This window comes from Thalassophryne amazonica, chromosome 2, assembly GCF_902500255.1.
Source record: "Thalassophryne amazonica chromosome 2, fThaAma1.1, whole genome shotgun sequence".
NCBI classification, from domain to species: domain Eukaryota; kingdom Metazoa; phylum Chordata; class Actinopteri; order Batrachoidiformes; family Batrachoididae; genus Thalassophryne; species Thalassophryne amazonica.
In genome coordinates this window covers 56274251-56297717 of record NC_047104.1, presented here as the reverse complement: position 1 = coordinate 56297717, position 23467 = coordinate 56274251, and the positions used below count along the sequence as shown (strand labels likewise).

General features: G+C 39.9%; 1 long non-coding RNA gene across 1 annotated transcript; it reads left to right on the top strand.

Annotated features, from left to right (window-relative positions):
• The first annotated feature begins 218 nt into the window (after positions 1 to 218).
• Positions 219 to 14380, top strand: LOC117502232. Its single transcript, XR_004558238.1, has 3 exons — positions 219 to 231; positions 5399 to 5406; positions 14280 to 14380. It is a non-coding gene; the product is annotated as an uncharacterized LOC117502232 (long non-coding RNA).
• The last annotated feature ends 9087 nt before the right edge of the window (positions 14381 to 23467 follow it).

Below are 23467 nucleotides of genomic sequence, written 5' to 3'. Positions count from 1 at the left end.
ACATTGTCAACTGTTTTGCTGAAGCAGCAAGAGCCTTCGGCCTCACCATCAGCCTGAGAAAGACAGAAGTGCTATATCAACCGGTCCCCCATACAGCATATACCCCACCCCAAATCAACATCGAGGGTACCAGCCTGCATGCAGTAGAGCACTTCACATATCTCGGTAGTGTTATCTCAAATGACGCATCTGTTGCCAAGGACCTAGACAGTCACCTTGCCAAGGCCAGCAGTTCTTTTGGTCGACTCTCAAAGAAAGTCTGGCAGAATCATGCACTGCGCCTTTCCACAAAAGTGCAGGTCTACAGAGCCATTGTGGTCCCTACCCTCCTTTATGGAGCTGAAACCTGGGTTCTGTATTGCCAGCAGAGGAGACAATGCTTTCATCAGCGTTGTCTACGAAACATCTTTGGGATCAAGTGGCAGGACTACGTCTCAAATGAGGACATCCTTACCAGAGCCAAATTGCCCAGCATGGAGTCTATTATACTCAAACAACAGCTTCGTTTGGCAGGTCATGTAGCCAGGATGGATGATACACGCATGCTGAAATTAATTCTCTTTGGCGAGCTCAAGGAAGGGAGACGAAACCAAGGGGCCCCCAAAAAGCGCTTTAAGGACCAGCTGAAGAAACAGCTCTCCCTTGCAGGCATTCAGCATCAGTCATGGCAGCATCTAGCTACAGATAGACTCAGCTGGCATTCCAGCATCAAATCCGCCAGCCTGAAGTTTGAGGCAGAAAGAAGTGAGGCCTCATGCCAGAAGCGTCAAAGACAGAAAGAGCGGGCAGCAGCACAAGCCCAACCTACTCAAGTGTTCATTTGCCCCAAGTGTAACAGGTCTTGTGCATCCCGCATCGGACTTTTCAGCCACCAGAGGGCTTGTAGAAAATAAACTAAAAAAAAAAAAAAAAAAAGGCCTTCCCACTATCCTCGCAAGCGAGGAAACTGCCAACAACAATATATAAGTTTACATTTATTGTTATTTACATTAATTATTAAGATCCTATTGTCTTATTTACAATTTGTACATGCTGAGTCAAGTCCCTCTATTTTATCACATGATAATTTCACAAGGACCACAATGAAAACAAGCATTTATGGTTTATTGTGTTATCTGTGTATCATTGACACATTCACCTCTGTATGTTTATATTGCATTTTCAATTTTCTAAGTGTTTATTTCTTACTAGCTTTTACATAATATATGAGAAACGTGTTATATTTACACAGAAACACATTGGTTTGGGAGTGAATTCCGCCATGTTGAATTAGCATCCAGAGAGACATCATCATGGTGAGACATCAGGGTGCCTCTCTACTCTGATTGGCTGTCTTCCTCCATCCCATCCCAAAAAACGAATTTGCATGATTCATGGCATAAATATAGGAAAAAGAATGTGACCTTTAGATGTTGACAAGTTGACAAAGTTTTTTATTCGGCACACAAAATATTCAAATAAAAAAAAATGAACAATTCCACAAACAAACACAGACAAAACTAGTGAGTCCGAAAGGGTGTGGGCTGAAGCAAAGCTTATTAGCGCCCACCCCTGCTAGTACAAGTCCAACAATTCTAATCAGTCATATTTACATAAATACAAATTCACTACTACATGTCGACACACAGACATACACATCAATATACTATTCACTTATACTCAACAAAAATATAAACGCAACACTTTTGGTTTTGCTCCCATTTTGTATGAGATAAACTCAAAGACCTAAAACTTTCTCCACATACATAATATCACCATTTCCCTCAAATATTGTTCACAAACCAGTCTAAATCTGTGATAGTGAGCACTTCTCCTTTGCTGAGATAATCCATCCCACCTCACAGGTGTGCCATATCAAGATGCTGATTAGACACCATGATTAGTGCACAGGTGTGCCTTAGACTGTCCACAATAAAAGGCCACTCTGAAAGGTGCAGTTTTATCACACAGCACAATGCCACAGATGTCGCAAGATTTGAGGGAGCGTGCAATTGGCATGCTGACAGCAGGAATGTCAACCAGAGCTGTTGCTCGTGTATTGAATGTTCATTTCTCTACCATAAGCCGTCTCCAAAGGCGTTTCAGAGAATTTGGCAGTACATCCAACCAGCCTCACAACCGCAGACCACATGTAACCACACCATCCCAGGACCTCCACATCCAGCATGTTCACCTCCAAGATCGTCTGAGACCAGCCACTCGGACAGCTGCTGAAACAATCGGTTTTCATAACCAAAGAATTTCTGCACAAACTGTCAGAAACCATCTCAGGGAAGCTCATCTGCATGCTCGTCGTCCTCATTGGGGTCTCGACCTGACTCCAGTTCGTTGTCGCAACTTCGCACAGCCATTGAAGAGGAGTGGACCAACATTCCACAGGCCACAATTGACAACTTGATCAACTCTATGCGAAGGAGATGTGTTGCACTGCATGAGGCAAATGGTGGTCACACCAGATACTGACTGGTATCCCCCCCAATAAAACAAAACTACACCTTTCAGAGTGGCCTTTTATTGTGGGCAGTCTAAGGCACACATGTGCACTAATCATGGTGTCTAATCAGCATCTTGATATGGCACACCTGTGAGGTGGGATGGATTATCTCAGCAAAGGAGAAGTGCTCACTATCACAGATTTAGACTGGTTTGTGAACAATATTTGAGGGAAATGGTGATATTGTGTATGTGGAAAAAGTTTTAGATCTTTGAGTTCATCTCATACAAAATGGGAGCAAAACCAAAAGTGTTGCGTTTATATTTTTGTTGAGTGTATAATTATATTTATATAGTACCAGATCACAAGAAAGTCGAATCAAGGCACTTTACGCCAGTAAGGACTAACCTTACCAACCCCTTGATCTCTTCAAATAGGTCAAGGTTAGCCATCTTTAAACTTATCCAAGGTCTGTCTCACAAGAATGTTACTCGTGAATTTGAAGAAACTCGCAGTAATAGGACTGGACTCATGCTGAGCACAGACAGTTGGACAGACAGATGGAGGAATGGATGGACGGCCAGATGGACGACCGCAAAGCCTTCGCAATATCCGATGGCCTATTTTGATGGCCTCGGATAATAAGTCCACCCCCTGCAGTTTGTTACACGATAACTCAAAAACAATGAATGTTATTTCTTAAATGTAGAAGAGAAGAAGTAAGCCCCATACAGGCCCTGACACTGACTGATGCTGGTGTTTATCCTCAGATTCTGAAGAGTGAAGTGGATGAGAGTCTATACATTATAGAGACATCATACTACCTTCTTAGAAATCTAACTTAGTGCCTAATCATCTAACTTAGTAATCACCATGTCGTAATCATCAAGCATAAGTCAAAATTTTACAACTATATAGACACCATAAAAAAGGGAAAGATTACATATGGCGAAAAATGTGAATTATTCTGACATTGGCAGAAAAAGACACATCTCTGTGCAATACACCCCCATCCGTTAACTTCCCCAATATTATAATGAGGATATGTTCCACAAGTTGGAGATAGAAACATGCCATTGCCAAGCCAAAACGTGCACACATGTGGTAACTTAAATGCCTGAACAGGTTCACAGTCTGATATTTTGAGCACCCAAGAAGACCTTATATAATATAATAATAATAATAAAATGTAATATATCTGCCCTCACAAAGAACTTTACATCCATGAAAGGCATTGTGGAAGGAAGGTAGAATGATGTCTTATTCCTGTACTGCAACTCCGGCCCATCTGAGAGAAAGTGGATGTTGTTTGTCAGTGGGTGGCTGGCTCTAATATGATCCATGATTGGATACAAATGAGCCCCTGAGGCAACAGCGTCATGTCTTAAGCTACCAGATACAGTTGGAAATGATTCAGCTTGTCCACCACTGAAGTATATCATGTCTGTGTGTAGCGTGACTTGCTGGTGAAATCCACCAAAATGAGTATCTTTAATTTCTTTTTTCCATTTGCAAGTGTAGTTTTTGCTGTAGTCGACATGGACTGCAACTTCATTCTCAGGCAAGCTGTGTTTCAGCTTTTTAATATGTGTGAACTGGTGTCTAATGTTGTACAAATGAGTACAGAATGGGGCTGGTCCATCTTTGTTAGCACAAGAAGCATCTCGATGTTCGCAACTTTTTTTCCATGCTTCTTGTTTTTAATTTCAAATTCAGTGGTTGTGCCATGCTGTAGTTCTTTTTGTCAAAGGTGTTGACCTAGTGATCAGTACACTCCATGTTGTTTCTTGTGGTAGGATCCATGACCACAGGGAACATAAGGTCTTTGTGAGCATCACATCTGCCATACATGCACTGGATATTTATTCGAAAGTTACCTAAACCTGTTTGGTCAGTTATTACGTTTTTTTTTCTCTCTTTTTTTTAAAGACATTATGTCATGGTTGATTTCAGGCATTTTTCCGCAGTTACAGGACAATGATGTAGCACACTGGTAAAGATTCTGTCTGGTAATCAGAACTTACAGGTTTGAATCCTGTGAGTGGCATTTTTTTTTTAATTTAACCAGGGTTATTTAACTGCGGGGTTCTGTATTGCGTCCCTTTTTATGTATTTTTTATATCAACCCAGTGATATTCACTAATTATACAGCTGGTTTTTATTTTATTTTTCTCCATATCAGCGGCCCGATGTGGTGCAACACATCTCAGCTGCTCTCACTGTATTCCTGCTCGCACAACACTGTTGCGTGGATGATACCGTTGTAGCGGGATCGTGCATGCCTGCCCGTTGGCTCAATGTTTTGTGGTTTGCTCATACGAGCTGTTCTGCTGTGATTCGCCCTGATTTGTATTTATTCGTACTATGTGCGAAGGAGCCCTAAGATGAGGTATTTTGATGCATAATGTTATACTAGGTCACACAATATATAATTTAAATCCCACAGCTTTATTTATTCCTTCTAATGACCTCATTACCCACCTGCAAGCTGCATGGCTCACCAGGAGGCTGCAGTCTACACGCAGCCCATTCGCAGCCCACAAGGGGGCCATGACACACACTTCAGGAATCACTGCTCTAGAACCTTTGCCTTCCTTCTAAACCATGTAGATTCTTGCTTTTCCGGCCTGGTGCAAGGTGATTTGTAATTGCTGAAAGACATCAATTGGGACGCTTCAGCTTGTATGTTAAATTGCTCCCAGCAGTCTTCTTAATCTGTGCAGCAATCAATACTGCTTTTACTGTCACAGCAGTGGGGTAGGAAACGTGTATTGATGTTGAGATGTCATTTTGGGCTGATTTGATGTTTCAGTCATATCTTCATTGAAGAGATGGCACAATGAATCAACTGATGGTGTCTGTTTGCTTTCTCAAGGGTTTATCAGAAGCCTGGTGCTGTTTGGCATGAAGAACACAATATAAAACTCAGTCACAATGTTCTAAGCTGAAAAGGAAATCAAGCAGGAAAAGCTGTGGCAAACATACTGTTGATTTTTTTTGTCTTTTTATTTTTATAAGCTCCAAACCTTTTTTTTTTTTTGTTTCTCAGAAATTACATTATCACACATATACAGTTGACATGCAGTTAAATGATTGTAAGGTGCACCGATCAGGATTTTTTAGGCCGATCACCGATCACTGAAATTTTGATCGGCCGATACCGATCAAGGCCGATACCGATCAAGTACATATTTGGATCATGCCCAAAATAAGAATATAGGTCTAATGTATAGGACTATTTTTGTATTAAAACTTAATGATGAAAACAAAAAACATGCATTCAAATAAAGACACTAGAATAAACTGCCAACTTTTGTTTTATTACACTGACTTTGTTCTACCAGCAAGCTTTTCTTTTCCATGTTTCTTGTTGCTCAGGTTACAGCCTACAGAACGTTGAGAATGTAAAATACAGCCCTCATTCTATGGGGTTAAAATTATCTCAATATTTGTAAATGCACACAGGGTGATCTACAAATAATCATTGATTTGATCTACAAATAATCATTGATTTGCAAATGTGTTCAGATATCCACAAATGCAAATTTCATATTTGTAACTTGTAAATTGGTATTTGCAAATAATGTTGTATTTGCAAATATAAAACTTAATTTGTAAAAAAAAAAAAAATTACATTTGTAAAACTGGAAATTGTATTTGTGAATTGAGTTTCAGCATGTGTGGATCACCAATTACATGTATTCATCGCTTTCCTCTGTGACGTAATTTTGAGACATTCTTTTCACGAAATCCACAGATCCACAAACAAATGCCTACTGATTCACAAATACACACTCACGCACACTGGATATCCACTAGATGGCAGTGTAGTTCCATTCATTACACAGCAGTCCATTTAGATCTCTCAGAGCCATTTGACTCATTTTGACTTCTGATATGAGCTGGACAGACATGGACTACATTAGATGATGGCGGCTGCTCTCCTTGTCCATCCAGCTCATATCAGAAGTCAAAATGAGTTTACGTCACAGAGGAAAGCAAAAACAAAAATAAACAAAACTGTGTTTCACTTTTAAGTTATTAATTCAGACTGGACTCTATCATTCTAACTTGACTCATCAGAGAGCCACAGCGTTTGGAGCTGTGTGAACAGAACGGAGGACGATTCTCGTTTCTTTCTCGCAACAAGACAGGAGTCCCAGTTATTAACTTTAATCGGCACAAACATGACTCACGATTGACATATTCAGGGATGAAAGTGGTAAAAAAACAAAAAAAGCTGAAACCCAAAATTATCCCCCAACACCACCTGCACAAAAATGTTTGAATTTTAGAAGCTCTGAAATGCAATCTGGGACTACTCCAGATGATAAACTGGAGTGAGTGCAGCACCCATTTAGTGAGAAAAAACAAAACAACTTTCCTTATTAAAATTAATTCCAGTAGTATTCTGCTCTTACTAGGATGCAGCAGTTTTCTAGTTTGGCAGATAGGTCTGGAGGAAATCACTGAAGAAATTAACAAATTGAAAATATGGTTTGACCGAAACAAACTGTCATTAAACTTAAATAAGACAGGGATGAAATGGAGGTGTAAGAGACACTAGGTGTTCACAGGAAACATTTATTTCTGTATGTATGTATTTATTTATTTCTGTATGTTCATTGTTAGTTTCTATTATATATTTTCTGTTGTGTTTCTATTCAGGTTCTTTTGTCTCTTTCTCCAAAATTGTATATAATAAGCATTAGATTATTAATATATAAACAAAAATAAATTAAAGAAATATTACAATTTGAAAACAAATGCACCCGAACGTGATGACAGCTGCAAATGCGTAATGCTAACTTTTAACATTGAAAATGCCATAGACATGCTAACACGTTAGCATCGCTCCCGTTTTTAAGTTATAAAATACATCTATCAACTGTTTCAGAAGACCATAACAGGTCGGTTTAACATAGAAAAGGTAAATAATACTCACAGACGTATGCTCTTTAGGGTTTTAGCGGGGGAAAATTAAGCGAAAGAAAGAAAGTATAAACGAAGCCACAGATCAAAGCATTGCTTCAATCTGCGAACCACTGCTTCGATTGGTTCAAGGTTCAGAGCAAAGGCGCTGCAGAAAAGTTGATCACGGACCCGCTGCAGGGTCTGTAATCAATGTAGAGAAATTCTCATTTTCCTGACAAACACCCCCCAAAACAACTTTGCACTGTTGTGATTGGTCCTTTTGGTCGGCGCATTTTGCCGATCACCGATCAAACCGATCAAGGCGTGATCGGCCGATAATGATCAGTGGCCGATCGATCGGTGCTCCTCTAATTGTAACCACAAAAAGGGTTCTCATCCCAGTTACTGTATAAGTAGTTAACAGTTATTATTTTATTTAGTTTCATGTGGTATGCAAGTTGTAGGTGGGGATGAGATTGTTTGGTTTTAATTAAAGATTGCGTATGTAAAATGTGATACATCAGTCCTACTCAAACATTTTGAGGGAACAGGTAAGGGTTTGAGGAAATCAGGTAACAATTCTCTTGAACATGATTTATATTAAATAAAAATACAAAATAAGTAATTGATTGCATAATTTGGTGAAAACTGTGTTGTAAAACAGCAAAATCATCACTTTTTCACTCAGTCCCTACAGGGGATAGATACAAGAACATTTCCAGCTTTCTGAAAATCCTTTTGAGCTAAAATGAATCAATCATCATCAAAGCACCATGGGAGTACCACAAGGCTCTGTCCTGGGGCCACTGTTGTTCAGTCTATATATCAATGACCTCCCATCCGTGTGTGATGGTGTAGGTGTGCAGATGTACGCTGATGACACTGTCATTTACACGGATGGGAAGGACTCTGAACAAGTGGCAGCCAAATTATCAGTAGCAATGAACAAAATTTCTGATTGGCTTAATGACTCCTGCCTAACATTGAATGTAGAAAAAACTGCACCAATGTATTTCTCAATAAAACAAAATTTAAAACCTACCCCCTGATGAAAGTGCAGGGTGAAACACTAAAAAATGTCACTGAGTTCAAATATTTAGGCATAATTTTGGACTCAAAACTAACTTTTAACAACCATATAAAAAAGGTTTGTCACACATTGAAATATAACTTGTCAAATTTCAGAGGTATAAGAAATTTGCTGAGCATCCAAGGAGTCAAAATCTACGGGAATGCAATGATAATATCTCATTTAACTTTTGCTATTTCATGTTGGTCACAAGCAAATAAGACAACAATGAAACCACTGGAATCAATCCATAAACAGGCACTTAAAATTATTGATAGAAAATCACAACTATATCATCATTGCAAAATACTTGGAAAACATAAAATGCTGAGTTGTGAAAACATGGTTGTATTTTTGTTATATGGCTGGGGGGGCCTGGCTGCCGGTTTGTTTCTGTCTTTTGGTTTTCCTCCCAGGTGGCGTGCGTTTGGGACTGAGTGGCTGTGTTGCTGAGGCTGTCAGGACCTCACCCTGATCACCTGCGACTCGTCAGGACTCACAGCTGTGGTGCATCTGGATGGATTGGAACATGTTGGCATTTAAGACTGGAGTGCACAGTGTGTATTTGCCAGAGACTCGACCTTGTGACCAGACGGGTGAGATCGTCGTCTCGGGAGCCATCTCATCAACAGCGGATGCTGAGAACGTCCAGGTTTGATGCACAGTCTGTGAAAGAGGAGGGGGTGAGGTTTCACGCTCGTCAGCACACTTCCTGAGGTATGTTAGATTTTGTGACTAACATTTATACAGTCAGTAAGTGTGGTGTCCCTCACACCTTATTGTATTGAGCTGTTTGTTAGTCATGTATCAGCTTTCACCGCAGTGGAGTTTTGTGAACTGATTGTTATGCCTGCAGGTTGGGAAGCTGATCAGTAATCAAGCCAGGAAGTGTTTGCTGTTTGTACACCTTTAAGTGTTCTGTGTGTAGAGTGTGGACTCACTTAATGGTTCCTTCTTTCACAGACTCGGTTGTTGCGGCCACCTGGGGGGTGTCGGCGGGGTCCTTGGGTCCGAAACAGCTTCTGGCTCCGGACCGTTAGCGCTGCTGGGAGCGCACCACGCCAGGCCGCACCTTTTGTTATTATATTATCACTGTTATGTATTAAATTCAGTTAGCCTTTGAACCGTGCTCTGCTTATTTCATACTGGGTCCTTCAAACGCTGGTCGGTTCTCCGAGCTGCGTCCGACACATAACAATTTTCAAACTTACGTCTGTTTTTTAAAATGATTAATAATATGGCTCCTCCACCGCTGAAAATGTTTGCTCCCAAACACATCACTGCTCTACAGGAGATCTGCATGGAGGAATGGGTCAAAATACCAGCTACAGTGTGTGCAAACCTGGTGAAGACTTACAGGAAACATTTGACCTCTGTCATTGCCAACAAAAATTTTGTTACAAAGTATTGAGTTTAACTTTTGTTATTGACCACATACTTATTTTCCACCATAATTTACAAATAAATCATTTAAACAATCCTACATTGTGATTTCCTAGATTTTTTTTCTCATTTTGTCTCTCACAGTTGAAGTGTACCTATGTTGAAAATTACAGACCTCTCTCATATTTCTAAGTAGGGACTGACTAAATACTTTTTGCCCCACTGTATATTTACCTGAAATTACTGATCCAAACAACCAATGATTTATAAAAGAAAATCATGGAAATCATCAGGGGTGCCCAAACTTTTACATACAACTGTAAAATTTTTAAAAAGTGAAGTGCTATGAGTATTTTCTGGATGCACCGTAACAATTTTAATTCAAATTAATACTACAGTGAGGTTTTTATGCTTTACTGCTAGACATGTACAAGAACCTCTAGTCTTTATTTTATTTATTTATTTACTTATTCATTCTTTCATTCATTCATTCATTCACTTATTTGTTTAGTGACTTAGATGTACTTATTCTCCAGCAATGACATGATTGGAAAACTATATCTCATGGCCATTCAAATAAATGGTAATTGTGACTGCTTCATTGCATGGGGAACCGCTGGCCAATGTTTTTTTTTTTTTTTTTTTTTTACTGCTCAGCAAATGCATAATTGGAATACCGCATCTGATTGCAAATTGTTTTCATGGTAACTGTGATTTTTGCAATTGCATGATTGTGTAATGGAACTTGTGTACTGCATTGATAATTGTAAAACAAACAAACAAACAACAAAAAAACTGATGTGGAGATGCAGACACTTGTACATGTCTGCAAAACAATGTTTCATGCACAGATCTGCAAGACATTCGATAATGATGACAGTGAAGAAGATTCTGAGGACAGCAATGATAATGAAATGAAGGAACTGAACACCTTTTTTTTTTGCATATTCTATAATAAAATCCATACATACTGATGGAAGTATTTTTTAAAAGTGAATTGCATGATTTCTGTGTTGTTATTTTATTTATTTATTTATTTATAAATATTTTTTGGGAAAATAAAATACTTGATACATGTTGACATTTTGGGCAAGTGGTTCTCACTCATGCTCAAAATTCACGTTTGTAAAAAAAAAAACAAAAAAAAAAACTGTGGGGTACATCATGGTCTCAAAAATCCAAAGGGATATTGATTACATGGCCTATGGTGTAAATATGTTCACACAACAGGGACTCTGGATCTTTATTCTGTCATCCTGCATCGATGATACATCCTGTATCGATGTATCCCTAACCCACCGTTATATAACCTTTTTTTTGGTCAATAATTTCCTCACTTTTAGAGGATGACTTGAGTTCACTTTCACAGACATTTTTTTTAAGTCTTTTACCAGTTCGAGTCTCTCTCTCTCGCACTCTCTGTCTCTGCCCTGTTTTCAGCACTTTCTTCAGCACTGGTAGCTCAAACAAGACTTTGAGTCAAATTGTCATGCACTTTTATATGCAAGCTTAAAATTGCAGCCATTCTCAGTTGTCTGTGCTGTGTGACATGTTGCTAGATCTGTCCATATATAAACGTATACTGTAATGTCCAAAGCTTGTCATCATTTTTCATGGAGATTCAGTATATCATTGTGATGGTTTTATTGCCCGGCACTAGTTGAAATCCCTACATGAGACACTGAAAAGGGATGGGGCTGAGCTGACAAACTTGCAACTTTCCATCTTCTAATACTTTGATAGATTTGGAAGACGGTGAGTGGTGATAGTCACCCATATGCATTTTGTTTTTCTCTGAGGTCAGTGTTGAACTTTATTCACATGATTTCTTCCTCAGATCCACGCACCAAATGAGCAACAATAAAAAAATGTATCATAAGAGTGCAAATACTGTAAATACCCATTTAGATACACAGATATATACATAAAGAATACATATCTGTCTGCGGATATCATCATGATGTGACAACAAAACATTTCATCCATCACCATAATCTGGGCAGTTCAAAACAGCACATATACTGATAGGGTTAGGGTTCTCCCTGTATTCCCTGCTGGTTGACATATCACAGTAATCACTACGACCACGAACCTCATCGTTGCGTCTATTGTTCTTTTCCCGTGGTATGTCTAAATTTTGTTGCCATCCACACTGGCAGTCCCATTAGACTCCGTTTCATTCAAAGGAGTGGTACCTCCTCCTAAAAGCCCTCGAGCCCTTGAGTCACATTTCAGGGCTGGCTGCTACTTAAAGGCCCATAATCTACTTGGTGAACGGCTCCAGTGTGGTGGCTTGAGCAGAAGCAAATTATTCACTTTAAGGACTCCTGCTGCTGTGGGACCGGGGCCTAGTGGCTGATGCCGTTAACATTAGCACACGCACAGTGCACAGGCCATCATTACTTATTTAACCTGTTAAGTGTTTAAAGTGGAGGAGGTCCACTGGGATATTATATATATATATATATATATATATATATATATATATATATATATATATATATATATATATATATATATATATATATATATATATATATATATATATATATATATATATATATAAAATCTGTGCATGCATACGTCCTCGTTTCTTGTGTGTGTGTGCGTGCGAGCGGGTATGTGAATGCTAGTATTTTGCTGTGTATTTTTATTCAGTATCAATCCTTTGTTCCTGTTCATACATATGATGACAGTAATAGGCTGAGGAGAAAATGGTTGTTTCCTTTATTTGCGTGGAAGATGAGGAGTCCCAATAATCACTGGTTGTTGGCTTTCTCGTAACCAGAAATACAACCCCAGTAATGACACCATGAGAGGAAGGCTGAAGGGGCCAGCGGTCAAAAATTTATCATTTGAATGCCTGAGGTTGTCATGGAGACTTAGGACAGAGTCCCTGATCATGAGATGAGAGTCTAATACCCCCGTCAAACATAGCTGGAATCACACAGAATGGTGTTGGAATTATGAATCGGCACACATCCAAAGGGTATCGGATTTGAGTTCCAACACATTCTGCCAGCCATCTACGGAAGTCGACACAGTTGGTCAAAATCAGCTGGTGGCCCTGAGTGTGCACATGCACATGTTCAAAACTGTCCAGGCGCCGTCGAGATGGGACACCTATCCGACGGTGATCCATGTGTAATTTGAGGACCATCTGACCGCAATTTACATATTCCAATGCCGGCAAAACAGGATCCAAAAAGATTTGATCGTGTACGAGGGAACCTAGAGATGGATTTGGCACCGCAAAGCCTGCTGGTATGACCTGCACGTGCTACGTATAATATGTCCATCCCCCATCTGCTCACGTGGAGTGCATGTGCGCGTGCATGCCACTGGATCATGCAGCGTTATTCACACACACACACACACACACACACACACACACACACACACACACACACACACACACACACACACACACACACACACACACACACACACACACACGCTGGCCACGCCTCTTTTCCTCCAGACTGTGTTGGATTATGGCAATATTTGCCGTATCGGACATGGTTCCTCCACATTCTTGCTATGTGTGATGGGGGCTTAAGTGTTCTAGCTGTGCTCAGTTGTTTAAAATGTCTTCTTAAAGGTATCCAGAAAAGTCTGAGGAATCAAAATCTCAAAGCAGCAGGTTATTTATTTATTTATTTTTTTGCCGGCAAAAGGAAGTTCACAGAGTCTTAAAAAACAAACAACAACAACAAAAAACACCAGGACAGCTTCGAAACACAATGGTTTGCAGTCACCTTTATACCTTACAGGGGTTAGTATCTCCACCCCAAGTGGGTGGTATTTCCAAACTTAGGAAATCTTACACCAATGAAAACAGCTGTTAATGACATCATTTTTTTGAAGCAATATGCAGGTGTGATGAGATCACTTCTTGCAAAATCTGCAGGCTTTGCAAGTTCAACTCTGGGTCATCCGGCCTTCTGAGGTTACTGTGAGTCATGTTAATGTGCCTTCCTTTAAAACCCATATAATCATCATTTTCACTCATATGTTTGATTTTAGTTCATTTTTCCTTTTCTTTAAAATTAAGCGCTTTATTTAATTTACACATGTTGCACATGTAGTGTTTTTATATACGTTTGAATATATTAGGTGTGTTTCTCTAAATGCCACCACCCAGTCGGTGCACAAGGAGTATATACTTTATCCTTCTAAACATCTGTTAACTGTTATCAATAATACACAACAAAACCATCATCATAACAAGTTTGTTATTAGCACGTCATTTGTCTTTGGTAAAAAAAAAAAATACACTACAAGGTGATGGTCTTGAGCCCTGCGTCCCAACCAGATGTCTGAATCCCCCTTAGGTGGGTATCAAAGATCACAAGGGGTGTCTAGAGCAGTGGTGTCCAAAGTATTCCAGAAAGGGCTGAGAGGCTGCAGGATTTCTTATGTACAAGTAGGGGGGCCTCCAGGGAAAAAAGGTAGGAACTACTGGTCGAGAGGTTAGAGCAGGGCTATTCAACTATATTTTACCGGGGGCCAAATTTGTCAGAATACTATGATCTGTGGGCTGGACATTCTCGTGACCTGTACTATTACTCTCGGATGTACAATTGAGACAAATGCTACTGCATTTCTTTTTCCCTTTTTATTTAACAGAACATCAAACGTATATACTAATGAAGTCACTGAGTGTGGGAAAGTGCAGCAGCCTGTTATTAAGATCACATGTGAAAATGTCTATTTTTTTTTTATTAAAGTAGTCAGCTTTTCAACCACATCAGCCACTGTTTTATCCCTCCCCTGAAGACTCAGATTAAGACCATTCAAATGAAGCATGATATTACTTAAAAAGCACATTTCTGAGACAAATTTCTCATCCAGCATTTTTATCTGAAATGTTTGAGCCTTCTTGTGCTTGCATTCACATAGAAAGGTGATAATTTCCTGACATATCAGCAAGTAGTCATAGATAATTGGCAAAGCTTCTGGGGAAAACCTGGTCTTGTTAGGAGAGACGGCATCCATCCCACTTTGGATGGAGCAGCTCTCATTTCTAGAAATCTGGCCAATTTTCTTAAATCCTCCAAACCGTGACTATCCAGGGTTGGGACCAGGAAGCAGAGTTGTAGTCTTACACACCTCTCTGCAGCTTCTCTCCCCCTGCCATCCCCTCATTACCCCATCCCCGTAGAGACGGTGCCTGCTCCCAGACTACCAATACCCAGCAAAAATCTATTTAAGCATAAAAATTCAAAAAGAAAAAATAATATAGCACCTTCAACTGCACCACAGACTAAAACAGTTAAATGTGGTCTATTAAACATTAGGTCTCTCTCTTCTAAGTCCCTGTTAGTAAATGATATAATAATTGATCAACATATTGATTTATTCTGCCTTACAGAAACCTGGTTACAGCAGGATGAATATGTTTGTTTAAATGAGTCAACACCCCCGAGTCACACTAACTGTCAGAATGCTCGTAGCACGGGCCGGGGCGGAGGATTAGCAGCAATCTTCCATTCCAGCTTATTAATTAATCAAAAACCCAGACAGAGCTTTAATTCATTTGAAAGCTTGACTCTTAGTCTTGTCCATCCAAATTGGAAGTCCCAAAAACCAGTTTTATTTGTTATTATCTATCGTACACCTGGTCGTTACTGTGAGTTTCTCTGTGAATTTTCAGACCTTTTGTCTGACTTAGTGCTTAGCTCAGATAAGATAATTATAGTGTGCGATTTTAACATCCACACAGATGCTGAGAATGACAGCCTCAACACTGCATTTAAAGTAAATGAGTCCACCCACCACTTTAATCATATCTTAGATCTTGTTCTGACTTATGGTATGGAAATAGAAGACTTAACAGTATTCCCTGAAAACTCCCTTCTGTCTGATCATTTCTTAATAACATTTACATTTACTCTGATGGACTACCCAGCAGTAGGGAATAAGTTTCATTACACTAGAAGTCTTTCAGAAAGCGCTGTAACTAGGTTTAAGGATATGATTCCTTCTTTATGTTCTCTAATGCCATATACCAACACAGTGCAGAGTAGCTACCTAAACTCTGTAAGTGAGATAGAGTATCTCGTCAATAGTTTTACATCCTCATTGAAGACAACTTTGGATGCTGTAGCTCCTCTAAAAAAGAGAGCTTTAAATCAGAAGTGCCTGACTCCGTGGTATAACTCACAAACTCGTAGCTTAAAGCAGATAACCCGTAAGTTGGAGAGGAAATGGCGTCTCACTAATTTAGAAGATCTTCACTTAGCCTGGAAAAAGAGTCTGTTGCTCTATAAAAAAGCCCTCCGTAAAGCTAGGACATCTTTCTACTCATCACTAATTGAAGAAAATAAGAACAACCCCAGGTTTCTTTTCAGCACTGTAGCCAGGCTGACAAAGAGTCAGAGCTCTATTGAGCTGAGTATTCCATTAACTTTAACTAGTAATGACTTCATGACTTTCTTTGCTAACAAAATTTTAACTATTAGAGAAAAAATTACTCATAACCATCCCAAAGACGTATCGTTATCTTTGGCTGCTTTCAGTGATGCCTGTATTTGGTTAGACTCTTTCTCTCCGATTGTTCTGTCTGAGTTATTTTCATTAGTTACTTCATCCAAACCATCAACATGTTTATTAGACCCCATTCCTACCAGGCTGCTCAAGGAAGCCCTACCATTATTTAATGCTTCGATCTTAAATATGATCAATCTATCTTTGTTAGTTGGCTATGTACCACAGGCTTTTAAGGTGGCAGTAATTAAACCATTACTTAAAAAGCCATCACTTGACCCAGCTATCTTAGCTAATTATAGGCCAATCTCCAACCTTCCTTTTCTCTCAAAAATTCTTGAAAGGGTAGTTGTAAAACAGCTAACTGATCATCTGCAGAGGAATGGTCTATTTGAAGAGTTTCAGTCAGGTTTAGAATTCATCATAGTACAGAAACAGCATTAGTGAAGGTTACAAATGATCTTCTTATGGCCTCGGACAGTGGACTCATCTCTGTGCTTGTTCTGTTAGACCTCAGTGCTGCTTTTGATACTGTTGACCATAAAATTTTATTACAGAGATTAGAGCATGCCATAGGTATTAAAGGCACTGCGCTGCGGTGGTTTGAATCATATTTGTCTAATAGATTACAATTTGTTCATGTAAATGGGGACTCTTCTTCACAGACTAAAGTTAATTATGGAGTTCCACAAGGTTCTGTGCTAGGACCAATTTTATTCACTTTATACATGCTTCCCTTAGGCAGTATTATTAGACGGTATTGCTTAAATTTTCATTGTTACGCAGATGATACCCAGCTTTATCTATCCATGAAGCCAGAGGACACACACCAATTAGCTAAACTGCAGGATTGTCTTACAGACATAAAGACATGGATGACCTCAAACAAAGTTGTGCTGTATCGGAGCTGTCAGGTGACTCATCCACAGCCAGCGACATGAATTCAACGTTCATCAACTGAGTCTCGAAAACGTCTGTGACTAAAACATCCAGTCGTCTTGCAGCTGTTGTATCTGTACATTCTTTCACTGTTTTGGAGTCAGTCAGGATTTTCTTTTTAGCAAGAACCCACGCAACACGCAGGGATGCTGCTCTTGTCTTCTGTTGCAGAGTGCAGCTACGGGAGAAGATTGCAGTGCTTCGCTTGTAGTTCATGTTAAGTCCTTTTATTGTTATTTGATGTGCATCAAAATCCAGTGGATATTCATTGTCAAAATGGGAGTGAGTCGTAATGAAGTGCCTCCACATGTTATATTCCTTATTCACTGCGCAACAGTCACAACACAGCAGGCATATAGGATTGCCTTCGGCATTTTCTACGTGCACATATTCATCAGTCCAGTCATTATTAAATCTTCTATTTTCGTTGTCAACTTTACGTCTCTTCTCCTTTGAATGCGCCTGTTGTCGTCTTCTTCTTCGTTCGAGTTTATTGGCGGTTTGCAAACCAATACGGTACATTACCGCCACCAGCTGTTCAAGTGCCCGCAATGCCTTCACGTGAGGTGGGGCTGTTTGGAAACAGTGCTGACGTGCCGTAAAGAATTCAATGTGCCGCAAAGCGCGACAAAGTGGCGTAAAATGCCGAAAATTGTCGAATGCGCTTTGTAGCAGCTTTTGATCATGTATTTATTAATATTTATGGGTAAATGGCCCGCGGGCCGCCAGTTAAGTAGCCCTGGGTTAGAGAGATGGGATATGACCCGAGGTTCCTAGTTTTAAGCTCCTGCCGGTCAGGAAAATCCCTAAGTCCCCTTGAGCACGATCCTTAGTGTCCAAGTTGTTCCTGGTGTGTAGTGTGCACTGCATGGATGTATACTGACTGTGTGTGTGTGTGTGTTTGTGAATGTGAAGCATTATTGCAAAGCTCTTTGACTATCAGCATCAGATGGAAAATTTCCACAGAAATGCAGTCCATTTACCTCTATTTTTTTTATCTCATCACTGTCTTGGCAACAGAATTCTGCATAAGGATAAATACAAGTTTGGCCATTCCATCCATCCATCCATCCATCCATCCATCCATCCATCCATCCATCCATCCATCCATCCATCCATCCATCCATCCATCCATCCATCCATCCATCCATCCATCCATCCATCCATCGTCTAACTCTTATGTGCAACTGTTTTCAACAACCACTATTTAATCTTGTTTGCAGAGTTTCAGTCAGGTTTTAGAATTCATCATAGTACAGAAACAGCATTAGTGAAGGTTACAAATGATCTTCTTATGGCCTCAGACAGTGGACTCATCTCTGTGCTTGTTCTGTTAGACCTCAGTGCTGCTTTTGATACTGTTGACCATAAAATTTTATTACAGAGATTAGAGCATGCCATAGGTATTAAAGGCACTGCGCTGCGGTGGTTTGAATCATATTTATCTAATAGATTACAATTTGTTCATGTAAATGGGGAATCTTCTTCAAAGACTAAGGTTAATTATGGAGTTCCACAAGGTTCTGTGCTAGGACCAGTTTTATTCACTTTATACATGCTTCCCTTAGGCAGTATTATTAGACGGCATTGCTTAAATTTTCATTGTTACGCAGATGATACCCAGCTTTATCTATCCATGAAGCCAGAGGACACACACCAATTAGCTAAACTGCAGGATTGTCTTACAGACATAAAGACATGGATGACCTCTAATTTCCTGCTTTTAAACTCAGATAAAACTGAAGTTATTGTACTTGGCCCCACAAATCTTAGAAACATGGTGTCTAACCAGATCCTTACTCTGGATGGCATTACCCTGACCTCTAGTAATACTGTGAGAAATCTTGGAGTCATTTTTGATCAGGATATGTTATTCAAAGCGCATAGTAAACAAATATGTAGGACTGCTTTTTTGCATTTACGCAATATCTCTAAAATTAGAAAGGTCTTGTCTCAGAGTGATGCTGAAAAACTAATTCATGCATTTATTTCCTCTAGGCTGGACTATTGTAATTCATTATTATCAGGTTGTCCTAAAAGTTCCCTGAAAAGCCTTCAGTTAATTCAAAATGCTGCAGCTAGAGTACTAACGGGGACTAGAAGGAGAGAGCATATCTCACCCACATTGGCCTCTCTTCATTGGCTTCCTGTTAATTCTAGAATAGAATTTAAAATTCTTCTTCATACTTATAAGGTTTTGAATAATCAGGTCCCATCTTATCTTAGGGACCTCATAGTACCATATCACCCCAATAGAGCGCTTCGCTCTCAGACTGCAGGCTTACTTGTAGTTCCTAGGGTTTGTAAGAGTAGAATGGGAGGCAGAGCCTTCAGCTTTCAGGCTCCTCTCCTGTGGAACCAGCTTCCAATTCAGATCAGGGAGACAGACACCCTCTCTACTTTTAAGATTAGGCTTAAAACTTTCCTTTTTGCTAAAGCTTATAGTTAGGGCTGGATCAGGTGACCCTGAACCATCCCTTAGTTATGCTGCTATAGACTTAGACTGCTGGGGGGTTCCCATGATGCACTGAGTGTTTCTTTCTCTTTTTGCTCTGTATGCACCACTCTGCATTTAATCATTAGTGATTGATCTCTGCTCCCCTCCACAGCATGTCTTTTTCCTGGTTCTCTCCCTCAGCCCCAACCAGTCCCAGCAGAAGACTGCCCCTCCCTGAGCCTGGTTCTGCTGGAGGTTTCTTCCTGTTAAAAGGGAGTTTTTCCTTCCCACTGTCGCCAAGTGCTTGCTCACAGGGGGTCGTTTGACCATTGGGGTTTTTACGTAATTATTGTATGGCCTTGCCTTACAATATAAAGTGCCTTGGGGCAACTGTTTGTTGTGATTTGGTGCTATATAAATAAAATTGATTGATTGATTGATTGATTTAGACCTCCTATCTGAATTCCATTGACTGTGACTGTTATGCCCGTCTTTTGTGTGTCCACTGTCTGGGACACACACAGCACTGTTTTCATGAAACTGCATTAGTCTGAGCCAGATCAACCTTAGTAGAGCATGGCCTGTCCACCAGATCCTTGCCAACATCTGCATACTGCATTCCTGTCTGCGTTGAACCCTTTTGTGAAAAAAGATCACCATCTGGGGCACTGGAAAACAACAAAAACAGCAAATACTTTATTGAGCATGATATGGCCACCATCAACAGCAAACATTAATTGTTCCTTAATCCACAAGTTGCTCCATATAGTTGTGCACCTTGCATAGAAGACCTCTGGCACTGGTGTGTGAGTGTGTGTATGAAAGGGTGAATGAGAAGCATCATTTTAAAGTGGTTTGAAGATCTGTAAAATGTAATCTATTTACTATCTGACATAATTTTCAAATTGTACTTTGTATGGGCCCTCATGTGGGACCAGTCTACCTTTGGACTGATGCCATGGAAGATACAACTACTACAGTTACAGGGGTTTGTAAAGTGCTTTACCATGATAATGTGAAAATACAGGCTTCATTATAGTTGACAAAAATTTTAGATGTGTGGAGTAAACACCATTTTCACTCTTTTCATTTAAAGCAACAACCTCTGTATTTCTAGACACTTGATATGTTTCTTGTGACTGCAGGAGGCCATATTTATTAAATAAGGATGTTGGCCTGCAAGGGAGATTAATAGCCAGTGGGTAAAGGCATAATGAAGTAGTTTGCCTTGGCAGTGTGCTTGTGAATTCATCACACTCTCCACAAGTGGCCTAGGTGAGTGCAACATCTTTAAAAATCCCACTTTCTCTACTCTCCTGTTGATTTATGATTCCACTCATCTCAGGTGGTTTGGCTTCATCAGACTCTGCCCTTACTGACCATCAAGAGCCTATCCTACTATACCAGAGTCCAGGTCAATGCACTGATGGGGAAGAAATGGGAGGCTAATCAGATAATGGGAGGTGAAAATGGGCAAGTGTAAGTTGCAGTCTGTCAGTTGCTCTGCATCGTTGTCCGTTGTAGTCACATAGTGCAGTAAAACATAATTGACTCATTATTTGTCAGTGTAACAGAAATAAATTGTTGAACTCCACAAACATTTAGCACACATGCATTACTGCATATTTAATTTTGCATAGTAGTGATATATCAATTAATTTATTAATCGGTCAATTATTAATTAATTAATTAATTCATTCATTCATTCATTTCACAAGAGTATTTCCTCAAAAATAAAAAGGCTGATGGTGTTCTCTGCTTATTACATTCATTCTGTTGGGAAAAAGAGCATTTGGATCATCTTTGTGGACGTAATAACAAATGCAATGTGCACAGCGCGGTGGCTATTAAATATACGAGGTCTGTCAATAAAGTATAGGTCCTTTTTATTTTTTCAAAAAACTATATGGATTTCATTCATATGTTTTACGTCAGACATGCTTGAACCCTAGTGCGCATGCGTGAGTTTTTCCACGCCTGTCGGTGACGTCATTCGCCTGTGAGCACTCCTTGTGGGAGGAGTCGTCCAGCCCCTCGTCGGAATTCCTTTGTCTGAGAAGTTGCTGAGAGACTGGCGCGTTGTTTGATCAAAATTTTTTCTAAACCTGTGAGACACATCGAAGTGGACACGGTTCGAAAAATTAAGCTGGTTTTCAGTGAAAATTTTAACGGCTGAGAGATTTTGAGGTGATACTGTCGCTTTAAGGACTTCCCACGGTGCGAGACGTCGCACAGCGCTCTCAGCCGCCGTTGTCAGCCTGTTCAAGCTGAAAACCTCCACATTTCAGGCTCTATTGATCCAGGACGTCGTGAGAGAACAGAGAAGTTTCAGAAGAAGTCGGTTTCAGCATTTTATCCGGATATTCCACTGTTAAAGCAGATTTTTTTAATGAAAGACGTGCGGACGGGTCCGCGTGTCGGCTCGCAGCCGCCGCGACGCTCCGCCACAGGAAAAACACCTCTGTTGGAAGCCTTAAGGACAAGTTGGAACATGTCCTGCTGTTAAACAATTTCTCATACACTCACTCCACTGAAAGCCATCAAAAGCCACCTGGATTTTACAAATGGTTATCAACACGGAGGTGTTTTTCCTGTGCCGCCGCTGATATAGAGTTAGTGAATTCATTCAATTATTGAGTCAAATATTTCACAGTTGATTTTTACTCTTAAAATGCTATTTCTTATCATGTGTCCACTCTCACCATTTTTGTACATTACATTCTACCACCCTATTATTTAGTGGTTGCTTGAGAGTTGTTTGATGGGTTTGCTGCACTTATTATGTCGCTTTAAATTTTACATTATTACTTCTCCTCGGGTCTGCAGGTCTTGTGTTTACACAGCATTTGTTTCCAGAACACCACCGTCATGGTGCTGAGGAGTGATTCAGCCCTGTGTTTTAATCTAGAAGAAAAAATGGGCATAGGTTTTGTTTGTTTGGAAACAATTAACAGCTAACAACAAGCATACAGTGCATAGGGTAATAAAAAACAACAGTGACTAGTAATATTTATACTTTGTCTAAATGGTTCTACGGAATCTTTGGATGATGTGTTGCTTAAAGGCTTAGGTCGCATGTACACACACACACACACACACACACACACACACACACACACACACACACACACACACACACACACACACACACACACACACACACACACACACACACACACACACACACACACATATATAATGTAGAAGCCCCTGTAACATTATGTAAAGGATTTCTGAAGACTAGTCTTGAAGCTCAAAAGTGCAGCTCTGGGTATAACCATGTTGACACTGCTTAGTCCACTTATACTTAATAAATGGGTAAAAAGGTGGAGCGTGGGTAAAACCCTGCATGATCTGGGCATGACAAATGAAGTTCAAACACACCCTATTGCAGAGTTACCAAACAAGGTAAAGTTAACAGGCTAGCTTGGATTTGGGTGTTTTATTCACTGGTCTGTCATTTTCAAAAGAGGTGGATTGGGCGAAGGCATTAAAAATTCAGACCACCTTATTGCTTCAGTAATTGTGGATTAACAGTGGCACAAGTGTCACCAAGCTACTGATACCTGCTACTAGTACTCACAGTGCCGGCATACCAAATAACACAAAAAAATTAATTCAATGGAAATATCAGAGAACAGACTTCTTCTGTGATCTGTTAGGACTTCAAGCCATATTATTATGAATATTTGTAATAACATGCTCAGAAAGGACAGACACAGTTGGGCCACAACAGCTATCATCTACATTCACTTGCCCAGTTCCGGATCACTGCCAGCTCCGGATCACTGCTGTAGTATTT